Source organism: Solanum stenotomum, chromosome 3, assembly GCF_019186545.1.
Source record: "Solanum stenotomum isolate F172 chromosome 3, ASM1918654v1, whole genome shotgun sequence".
NCBI classification, from domain to species: domain Eukaryota; kingdom Viridiplantae; phylum Streptophyta; class Magnoliopsida; order Solanales; family Solanaceae; genus Solanum; species Solanum stenotomum.
Window position 1 is genome coordinate 33,981,936 of NC_064284.1, and position 12,326 is coordinate 33,994,261.

General features: G+C 30.8%; 1 long non-coding RNA gene and 1 pseudogene across 3 annotated transcripts; both read right to left on the reverse strand.

Annotated features, from left to right (window-relative positions):
• On the reverse strand, nt 1-1,662 carry LOC125859711 (uncharacterized). Of its 2 annotated transcripts, none has more exons than XR_007445784.1 (2): nt 432-1,662; nt 1-158 (listed from the first exon to the last, which is right to left on the reverse strand). It is a non-coding gene; the product is annotated as an uncharacterized LOC125859711 (long non-coding RNA). The 2 variants fall into 2 exon arrangements; XR_007445783.1 differs by having other exon boundaries at nt 1-161.
• A 4,812-nt stretch (nt 1,663-6,474) lies between these two features.
• LOC125860437 (superoxide dismutase [Cu-Zn] 2-like) lies at nt 6,475-11,092 on the reverse strand (annotated as a pseudogene). The gene is made up of 7 exons (XR_007445855.1): nt 10,929-11,092; nt 10,752-10,853; nt 9,771-9,866; nt 9,647-9,678; nt 9,492-9,566; nt 7,877-7,930; nt 6,475-6,650 (listed from the first exon to the last, which is right to left on the reverse strand). The product of XR_007445855.1 is annotated as a superoxide dismutase [Cu-Zn] 2-like (transcript).
• Nucleotides 11,093-12,326: the final 1,234 nt, after the last annotated feature.

Here is a 12,326-nt window from a genome sequence, read left to right on the forward strand (position 1 = left end):
TTAACAACATACACTATATAGAGAGAGTTAGAGTTTACAAATAATTACAAGACAATAATAGAAATTAAATAATATACAAAACCCAAATTAAATAAAATTAGCTTGTCTAGTGTTTCCCTCCTATGGAGGCTCTCCATATCTTGAACTTGTGTTCAAACCTGCTGAAGGATATCAAAAGAGTATTCAATCAGTAAAATCTTTTACCTTAATCAGATACAATTTTACCAAAATAAAACAAGTAAGAACCATTCCAAACTAAACACAAATTTTTATTTGAATAATTGCCAGGGAAATCCAAAGAAGTTGCAAGAGAAGCAAAAAAAAAACAAATTTTAACACGTAAAGTGTAGTTTCTTTTCTCTACTGATGACTTCTGTTTGCACAGAGAAAACAGCTAATGTTAGCTTCTCATAGACCAATGGATAAAATACCTTGATGGCATGAAAAGGAGATTTCCTTTCGCATTTACAACATCCCATCTTTGTTGTTCCACCAAATATCTTTGCAATGCCATGTAGTTGAACTGCAACATTAGAATCAACTTCACCTTGCATAGCTTGCCGTTTAACAATGTTTTCTTCTTCAAGAACATCTTCGTCATCAGGTATAATACTATCCAAGGCTGGCACTGAACCTGTGAAGCTACAGACACTACCCTCTGAACACAAAATGAACAGCCTTAAAGTTTTGCTACAGTATGATCAAAATTCGATATTAAGGTACTGATAAATTTTGGTTACCTTTCACCTTATTTCCACTTTTGCCTGTCCAGTAACTAGGATTCAAGAAGTAGAATGCTAACTTTCTCACACCAGAAATATTCAGAATTGTGTTATCCAAGTAAATAGCAAGAACAAACCACAAAAAGAATGTTTACACGAGCCATATGTAAATCTCGTTCTGTTAACACTCAAACTAATATTATTAACACAATACACTCAAACTAATATTATTAACACAATACACTCAAACTAATATTATTAAGAAAAGAGACAATTCATAAAATCTAAAAATTACCACCGATTTCATGCTTAAAAAAACACATTTTAGCGATTAAGAAATAAGGGACACAGTTTCACTAATTCACAAAGAAATTAAATAGTAAATCGAACAAGAAAACAAACCAAGGTGAATCTGAGAAGATCCGTCTTTAGCAGACTAGAACTTCAACTTCACTGGAGTTCTTGCTACCTTATGTGTTTCGCCGGAGCTTCTGCCTTTCGCCGGAGTTGTTGATGTTGCTGTTTGTTCCACCAGACTACTGGCCGGAGTAGTTGTTGTTGCTAGTCCTCGCGGTGTCTCTCCTAGCTACTGGTTGGAGCTAGTGTCGTCGCCGGCTGCTGTTGCTGCTTCGCTGAAAATGAGAGGGGAAAAAGAGGAGCATCAGCCTTGCTGCTTTGCTCGTTGCGCCGCCTTCCTCGCTGGCTGCTGGCTGTTGTCGGTTGCTGCCGCTAGTCGGAGCTGGTGTTATTTCTCGCCTAAAAGAGAAGAGAGGAAACGAGGGGAGGGAAAGAGGAGAGAGAGCGATGGGGAGTGGAGAGAGGAAACTCTCGTCGGCGATGGATGGTCTCGCAGAAGGAGCCACGTGAGAGAAGAGGGGCTGGCGGCGCTGATCTTCAAGGGAGCAGAGGAAGAGTGAAAATGAAAATTGATTAGGGTATGGGTCTTAATGTTGGAATAGGAAAGAATGGTTATTAGATCTCCACCTTTGGATTAGAATAGATGAACGCTTAGGATTAAAAGTTGGGATGATTTAATAAGATGGGTGGATGAGATTAAAGATGAGATTTCAAGAATTGAATTGCAATGGCTATAATTGCAATGCATAAAGGCTTCAATTGAAATGAATTTAATTATGGAAGGCTAGAATTGAAATAATTTTGAATAGATTAGGCTATTATTTAAATTTTGAGAAAGATTTAGGAAATGCTATCCAATTAATAAAATACTACACATATTATAATATTTTCATACAAATTTAACACAATTAAATTTTAAAATATTTGAGTAAAATAATTATTTCGAGTTTCAATTTAATAATAAAATAATTTTATTAGTAATTACAATAATTTTTATAAACATACATACTGAAATATATAAATTTTAGACATAATCGATTAAAATTTTAAAATCAAAATATGTTTTAAAAATACGTACTTAATTGAATAGCACTTCCGAAAGGGTTATAGGTCGGTCAAAATTGGGTGTCAATAAGAGTTATTTACAGACGTGTTTGAGAAGAGAGAAAGAATGGACCGGAGGCGGATGATATGGACGATCAAGATTTGATCTCAACCTTTGGTTTGAATGATATGGACGATCAAGATTTGATCTTGTAGTTTATTTGGATGAACGAATATTACGAGTTTTAAAATCTTAATCGATTAAAGGATGGGGTTTTGAGAATTGAATTGAAACAGATAGGCTATATTTGAAAAGTGTTGAAATGCTATAATTGAAATAAGAAAATGGCCATAATTGACATGAAATTGAATATGAAAGGCTGGAGTTGAAATAGAATTGGATAGGAAGAGGGCTATGAATTAAATAAATTGAATAAAATAGGTTATGATTTAAATGATTTAAGGGGAGATTAAGGAAATGTTATTCAATTAATAAAATACTACATATATTAAAGTATTTTCATATAAATTAAACACACCTAAATCTAAAACATTTAAATAAAGTAGTTATTTCGAGTTTAACTAGCGATAAATATAATAATTTAAATAATTTAATAATAATAATTGATAATTTTGTAAATAAGCGATACTATAATATATAATTTTAGACAAAATCGATTAAGATTTTAAAACTCGTAATATGTTTTAAAATTACGTATTTAATCGAATAAGTCGGTCTAAATTGGGTGTCAACAATATATATATATTTTTATTTTTATTATTTTTTTTTTTTTTTAAAAAAATAATATAAATAAGTTATATATAAATATTAGTTTAACATTGTAAATTTTAAGTGGTGTTGATTAAATTAATTTAAAACTTTTAGTCTAAATATTTATATTTCTGTGTAGTAAATCTTTTCTAAGATAAGATCTATAGATGTAATTGTATGTAGTAAATGATCCATTATGGGTAAAACAAATACATACAAATATAATCAATATTGTAAATTTTAAATGGTTTTAATTAAAAAAAATTGGTGCGAGGCCAAGAACTCTAAAATAACTCCTAATTTAGTGAGAGTTACTAGAAAATACTCCCTCCGTTCTTTTTTACTTGTCAATTTTTGACTTGACACACCTATTAAGAAAAACAATAATTGATATAGTGAATTTATCATTTTACCACTTTTAATTGATAGAATCTTAAACATATTTACTCAATAAATTTTTCAAAGATATTAACTCAATGTTATATAAATTGAGGGTATAATAGGGAGAAATTTTTATATTTAACTATGAAATTATTATACTTCATTTGTCACATGTAGTCATAAACAAGCGTAGCCAAAGACTATTATATTTAGCTATGAAATTTTTTTCGTCACAAATAGTTAAATTATTTAGCTACAAATTTTAAGTCGTCGTTATTTAAACATTGCATATTTAATGACAAAACTATGTTGTCACTACATCACACATTGATTAGAGACAATAAAATTATCATCACTGATTGCTTATAGTATTAGTGACAAAAACTAAGGTCACAATTAAATATAAAATTTTGTGGCTAAAGCTTACAATATTTAATGACGAACTCTAATTTATCGCTATTTCAACAAAAAAAATTGTGACAAAGACTTTTTGTGTCCAAAATTGTAACTAATTTTAAGACAAATAATAGTTTGTCACAAATTGGATACATTATTAGTGACAAAATAATTTGTCACTAATAAATTAAAATTTGTCGCTAATGGTACTTAATAAATTGCGCCAAATTATATTTTGGTGGGAAACTCAACTGGACGAAATTTTGCTACAAAATTTTATGTTTCGTCATTAAAAGTGTGTGGTTCATACATTTTAATACGAAATGTAATTTTTGTCACAAAAAGTATACAATTAGTGACGAATTATATGTCGTACCTAATAATTTCGTAACTAAATATCATATTTGTTGTAGTGTATTGAGTGTGAACTGTTAGGTTGAACTGATTTACTATATGCATGTCGTAGTTGTGGAGGTTCAGTTAGTGTAATTGGAGTATTTGTGTTCAGGATTACTTTACTTAGAGTTGTTTGGGTTCATACTTGTTGAGTGTCATTGTTGTTTAGTACTCACCCCCTTGCTTCTACACTTGTGTAGGTTACGAGCATGGATCGTCTTGATTACTCCTTCTTACCTTTGTTTGAGGCTTGTCTGAGTAGTTTGTGAGGTAGTTGTTTGTCATTTCGGCAGACATCACTTACTCTTTCATTATGTTTATGTCATGTTCTAGACAAAAGGACATTTAGACTTGTATTTTTGTTGATTCTAATATAATACTTAGAATCTTGTACATGTGACACCAGTCCTTGGGGTTTATAAGTTATGTTATATATTTCCTCAATATTCATGATATTTAGTCTTCCATTTTCATTTTATTTCCGCATTAATTTATTTTGTTGGATATGTCTTGGTGGGATAAGACAGGTGTTACCATGCTCGGTTTCAGGTCGTGACACGTTCTATATTCTCGAGTTCATTTCATTCATATCTAGACATCATACTTGATGGTACAAGAATGAATGGAAGATTATTATTTTTTGTTGGTTCTGTCCCGATAATATTATTTTTCAGTTGATCTAATCATTCAGCATTTCACAAGGTAGATGCAAAAACAATGTTCACCAGTTAGGCTGAAGCTAATTAACTTGTTTGAAAAAGGCGTTTTAGGGCCGTTAAGGATGTGATACCTTTTAGAGAATGAAAACAGAAATTAGCGAAGGATATTTTGCAATTAGCGACAAGAAAATTGGTTGCTAAAATTTAATTATAACGACTGAAATTTCTTTTGTCGTTAAAGGATCTTTTACAACCGAATATTAAATCCGGTCCTTAACTCTTAACAACGGAGCTTTTAGCGACCGGTGACAACCGGATTGTTTTCGATTATTATCAATTTATAGCTACCGAATTTAGACTTTTAATGACTGAAATTTCCTTTGCTAAAGAATCTTTTTCCTGTAGTGGATATCAGTGGTGTAATTAATAGTTTAAAAAAAGTATATTCTTAATTAGTATGTTGAGGTGAATTAGTTATGAAGTAATCATATTGGAAAGGGAATTTTTAAGATATACCTCGTTATCGCTTCTAGGAAGGGTTAATAATCAAAACTTGTTGGGTACACGTATTTTTCGTTCTCACTCTATACTTGTTGAACCTTTTTGTGTGCAGGGATTGAGCCAGGTACTATCATAATTACTTGATTTGCTGCTACGATTGAAATCTGTGACTGTTAGAATTCAAGGTGAGTTACTCTCTCTTCACCACTAGATTCTAGAGATTCCTTTTATTTTCCGTCTTATTTCCCTCTCGACAGTGGTTTTAGTTCTTCAAACTTATTTCTTATTTGTAGATGCTCTTATATTAGTGTCACCATGTCTTGGAGTTGTTTTCATTTTTGACTGGTCAATTCCACATTTCTAGAAGGTAGTTGACTATTCTTATGTTTTTTCTGCATTATTTACATTGTTAATTGATTAATAAGGGGATGGGGTTTGCCTAAGGCCTACGAAGATGATAGGTGCCTCACGGCGTAATGAAATTTTGGATCGTAAAAGACACGAACTCTAAATATAGGAGGAAGGTTTGGGATTGAGTTCCTGGACTCCCCCATGGGTCATACACATTTTACATGGACTAGGAAACATAATTTCAATTATCGATCTTTTACTTGCTATCTATATAAAGTAATAAGATCCCCACATTGACATGCAAGAAATATGTTCCTATAGTTAATTTTAATCTTTTTATCATAAGAATTGTAATAAAATATGCCACTTCTCTTTAGTTTTATCCTTTTGTCTTGCCATTTTTTTCTTCCTATTTATACGATGATCAAAATCTACGTGCAATGCATGTATTATTGTGTTGTTATTCTTTTGGTAGATGACTTCTAATTTTCTTCCATTGCACTTTCAGGTTATCTTTACCACAATCCTTTCTCTTATTGTTAATTTTTTACAAGTAATTGTATTATATTAGTATGTGCATATGTAATAGTGTGTTCGTTTTCCCTTTAGATTATCGTTTAGAGTGTATTTTTCATATATCAATACAAATTAATTTTGATTTTTGATATCAATATCGAAATCTATATACATTTTTCATTAATTAACACGATATACATGTGCAAAACACGCACTTGACTAGTATATATATAGAGAGATAGAGGGTGCTCTTAGTCTTAACATTTTCACCTTACTTACCAAACACCTGAGAATAAATAAAAAGATTACTTATTTCCAAAAAAAAAAAGACATTTCCCATCATACCCAACACATCTAAATTGTCTACACAATCATAGAAAAAGTAACTCATTATTTTCACTAGCAAAATGTAACTAAGGTTCAAACACTTGAGCTGAGAGGTAAATCACTACTATTTTATTAATCAGCTCTTTGAGACATTTGAGAGTATTGCTAGTTAAACATGATTAACTGAGTAACACAAACATTAGACAGATGATTGAAGCCCAATAACGCCTGCGAAAACAGGTGTAGCAGAACGATATTAGTGCCACAGATAAGAAAGATGAGGAAGACACAGAAGGATTTCAATTGTAGTTACATAAACTTAGAAATCACAATAAAATTGAACCTGAAAAGCAATTGCAATTTAGGTTCAGATTTCATACAATTTAGCTTCAAATTCATAATGATCCTTAGTCATATCAGTAGTAAGTAGGCTTGTTCTAAGTAAAACATTGTCCCTTAGACCTTACTTGTGCTATTGGTGCATTTACGTCTCTGATAAGATAACTTCACAACCCAAGCAGAACAAATAGATATATATATAGGAAAAAGGCTAAATATACCTCGAAACTATTCAAATAAGTCAACTTTACCCTCGGTTATGTTTTTGGCCCAAAAATACACTCCAACTATCAAAATAGATCAAAAAATCCTTCTTACTAAAGATTTGTCCAAAACAAGGAAAATGGGTCTAATTTTGTCTTGAACTATTCTAGATAAGGAAGTTTCCCCTCCATTTAAAGTTCAGGACAAGTGCTCTTAATTGTAAAGACTTGAGCAAAAACTTGTATTGGAGATTATTAGATTAATTTGACTATTTCAAATGACAATTTTTATATAATGCTAATTTTATATTTTATATAAAGTCTAATTATGTGCATTAATTTTTCAACTAAATATTTTTTCTACTATTTCCTTTCAGAACTAATATACCCGCCTCAACTTAAACTTGGGAAGACTTAAAGTTATGATAAGTAACAAAACACACAAAGATACAATTGAATTTGATTTCTTTCATTATATCATTCTTAGAGTTGGTAAAAAAAATTCATTATTGTTAACGTAAAAGAAAAAAAATTATGTAAGAAAAGGTATGTGATATCATGTTTAGAAATAAAAACTCTGTACCTAATGTATGAGGAATCGGAAGATAAAAAAAAGCCATGTCATTGTTTTTATTTGTTAAAATGTAAAGTATTTATACTACTTATTTTTCTATATGTATAATATAACACATTCAACCTCCTCATCCAAAAAAAAAAAAAAGAACAAGGGAAAAAATGTCCTGTTTGGAATGGTTCAAGGCATAATTGACCATTTTTCTTCGTTCCGGAGAAAAGAAGATCATTTTGAGGTATTTTTATAGTTGGAGGACATTTTTGAGCCAAAAACATAACAAAGGGTATATATATATATATATAAAACCAAAATCTCAAAGGAAGAGGAAATGCAATTACCACAGCCAACTCTTGCACCTGCGTTTCCAGTTGTCTTACTAAGTTCATGTCCACCTGTTCAATAGTTAATCAGCTTAGGACTCATAAAGAATGACATACCTCAAAATATTTGGACTTTTTTATGATATAGCCTATAACCTATAATAACATACAGAAAACGAACAGTAGAATAAGTCTCAAGAATGATTTCACCAGATGAAGATATCTCATTGTACAATCAGAGGTGGACCTAAGATTTTAAAGTTAAGGGTACACCATTATCTTAAATATAAAAACCATATAACAAGAGCAAAAGTTTTGTTGATTCACTTGATTTTGAGTTAATCATTTTAGCCATATACAGTCTTTCAACTGACGTTTTCAAACCATGCTTCACAATCAAGCTAGAAAAAGACCAAGATTCAGTAGTGGGTGAACTGATTGCTGAGCATACCAGTTGACACTATTAGATACAACCCAAGATGACTCTTTGCATCAATTACCCAATTTCTTTTTTTTCTAACATATACTTCTAGTAATGAATTATACATCTTAATATCCATAATTTGTGAAAACTATCAAAATTTCTCTTGATCTTACAAAATAACACAAGTATAGTTCATAACAACGTATCAGAATATCCTACATATCTTTGTTAGTTTTTATAAATAAATGCTTGCAATTACATATAACTACAATCTTTCAAACACACATAATTTTATAAAGATTTACTCGTCCAATAAATCAACAATAGTAGAAACTAACTATTCTTTATTATATATAATCCACTCACATGATACTGACTCTTCACGTTGAGCTAGGTTGAATAATTATTTTTGCAATAAATGATGAATCTTTCTTTGCAACATATAAACTTATTGATTAAGTTTACAATTTAAAAAAAAAATAAAGTTACAATTTGAAATCCTACTTTTTGGAGAATTTGATATTTTAAATCATAATTTGACATTGAAGTTGAAATTTTATTCACATTTCATAAATAGGCATTGATTTCAAATTTGAGCCCCAAAAATCCTATGACCAATGTTGTCTACTTTGTAAAAAGCAAGAAACACTTGAGAGGTGTATAAGATGAAAGCTATGATCAAATCATCAAATGGCTATATCCGAGATAATTACAAAAAGGAAAAAAAATCCTTTCTTTTGGTGATTATAAACTGGATCTCTCAGTATTACTGAAAGCTAATTTTAATTTTGTATGGTTTCATTATTGTGGCTTAATACAAACATTAGTTATAAATTAGCATGTCATCACAACTTGAGAGTTGTAGAAGAATCAAGCAAATACAATTGCCCATTAACTCGAAGCTAGCAAAGAAGAAAGAAAAAGACTATGGCATCCTTAAAGACAGTATGAGAGTATACCTATCTCAGCCAAACAAGACACCCTCATGCATTATGTTTTTCTCTTCATATGTTTGGCTCACTTAAGAGACATGAAATGCACAATTTCTGTCAACAGTCTAAAAGACATGGTCAGGATTAATGGTCACACATCAAAGCAACAACACATATTGATCATAATCAGAGCACAAAAAAAGGGGGCAAGTTGAAAGGGAAATGATATTGAACATTGCTCAAAATAAGTTAAGAGTGACCAAAAAAGCATGCATACCTCTTCCCAGATCATCAGGACAGCATGCACAACTACTGCCCTCCCCAAGATGGAGTGTACTCCACTAAGAGGAATCTATATGTACGAGCAAAAATTAATATTGTCACACACCAATCAAATAGCATAACAAAGAAGTAGACTGTACTATACTGTACCTGGATATCTGAAATTGATATCTCCGCCACCCCTTGATTACAGAAATAATCATAAATTAAAGGGAACAACCAATCCAATTACTGAAGTTTAAAAAATATGAATTATAAAAGTAATAAAACTAACCATCAGGACCAGCAACAATGTTGCCTAAATCATCCGCATGACGTACTTCATCCGTGGGAGCTCCATGATCTTTCTTAAGTGGATTAAAATGAGGTCCTAAAAGTCAATCAGTTACACTGTTAGGGGCAAGTATAACCAAGGACCTGCATTTGATTATCATAGAAGGATCCTTAGCTACCTAGATTAGTAATTAGTCTAATTCAATCTCTTTGTTGCTTATCATGTACAAGGTAATTAGCTGTTTGTAACAAACAAGAGTGTAACAGTAACCAAACTCTCATCCCAATTTGTATCGATTGAAACTGACTCAATTACAATAGCTAGTAATCAAACTGATAGTTGAATGACAGAATTACTAGAACATAGAAGGGGATAGACATAATACATAAAAATGACCCTTAACTTGGCTTTAGCAGATAACAATGCCCTCCAACTTTGAGTGTGCACAAGTGGACACTTAAACTTAAACAAGTAAACACACATGTCCTACATGACATAATACAATAAGACTCCATGTAGAACACAACATTGCCATGTAGGGTGTCATGTAGGATAAATGTCTCTATTTGTTCAATTTTATACAAGTTTAAGTGTCTATTTGTGCACACCCAAAATTAAAGGTCATAGCTGTGGACACCATATTATAATAGACTTTAAAACTATTTTGCTCTCACAGAAACAACTCTCCTATTCTAATAGTGAAATATATTTTAGATAGATCAGAAACTCTTTGACACATGCATGTGAGGTTCAAACCCACAATTCTAGCTTGGAAAACATTTCCACTCCCTTCCTTACCACTAAGCTGTCAATAAGTTTTGTTAGGGATTGACAAGTTAATATACATATATATTTATTTAATTTTCTAATACAAATAATAGTATCTATGAAAAAAGTTACTGGATTCATCCAAACCAGCAAACAACCACATAACTCCACCCCTAATCCCAAAAAACAAGAATTAGAAGAAAGGGAAGGAACCAGTGGAATTGCAGCCGTTAGTGGTATCACCTAAGGCATGAATATGGAAAGCGTGGAGACCTGGAGCTAGACCAATTATTCTTCCTCTCACATGGGTACCACCTGTATGAGTTGTATACCCAAATTAATAACAAGACGATCGAGGAGTAGAAAACACAATAACAGTTAGAAAAGTACCGTTGGATTGCTGGATGAATTGTAAGGACCCTTTCACACTATCGTTCCCGGAGATGACAGCCACTGCTTTCAAATTCCCCATTGAATTTTTCCCTACATCTTTCTCCATTTTTAAGGGTCACCATTTTGTCTCTATCCTTCTTCTACCAGTGTTCTGTCACAATTCTGCCTTATATGTCCATTTTGGTCCCTTAAATAGGATTCTGGGCAATTTTAGTCCCTTAAATTTTTAAAAGTGGAACATTTTTTATTCAACTCAAAAAATAAAGGGAAAAGAGTTTTGACATATCACTCAATTTTGTTATTTAAAACTCATATATTGTCGATATGAAAGTGATTTATATATATTTTTACCATTATATAAGTGACTCACATATACCCCTATCATTACATAAAAAAAAAGGAGATCACATATGACGAAAGTGAAAAAATTAGTTTTAAATTTATATTTTTGACTTTTAATTTTTTAAAAATCATGTAAGGGTATATATGACCCTTCTAGAAAATTCAAAGTATATTTTAATCTTTGTCATATATAAATTAATTTTTGACTTCTTTGTTTATCATTTTTTGAGTTTCTTATTCTCATTTTTGTTTCTTTCATTCTTTAGTTTAAAGAAAGAAAAAAAATAAACTAATTTTTTTGTGGCTATATTAAAATTTAAACTATTTTTTCGGCTATATTATAATTAATTTTGTAAAAAAGAATTGGGGCATCTATAATAAATTTTACAAGAAAATTAGTAAAACATAAATAAATTTGATCATCAAAATAATAAATTAAAATTAGTTGTTGAAACATAAAGTAAAAAAAAAAATATGTGAGGAGGATCAAATATACCCATATGGATTATATATTTTTTAGAAAAAATAAGAACTTAAATTAAAATTAATTTTTTCACTTCCGTTATAGGAAAATGATATATGTGAGTCATTTGTATAACAATAGGGGTATATATGAGTCACTTTTATAATGATGAGTATATCAGCTCTAAATAACAAAGTTGACGAGTATATCAAACTCTTTTCCCTAAAATAAATTGAAAAACCCATGCTACTATCAAAATTAAAATTTAGATTGCACACTATAAGGTTCATTTAGGGTTGATGCTCCCAACAATATTTTTTTCATGTCCAGAGCTCAAAGGAATTAAAATAGACCTACAATCATAAATATGGAACAACTTTGACGAAACACACATTCTCTCTTGTTTTACTTTGAAAACCCAAAATTCATGGACAAAACTTTGGGGACACTTACTCTCTCTAATTTAGTGTTATTGCACGTGTGAACCACATTAATTAATAAAAAGTGTTACAGTAAAAAGATTATTAAAATAGTAGTTAGCGTTAAAATATCGGACATTTGTGTTAGCACTACAAAAAGAAAGCCTACAT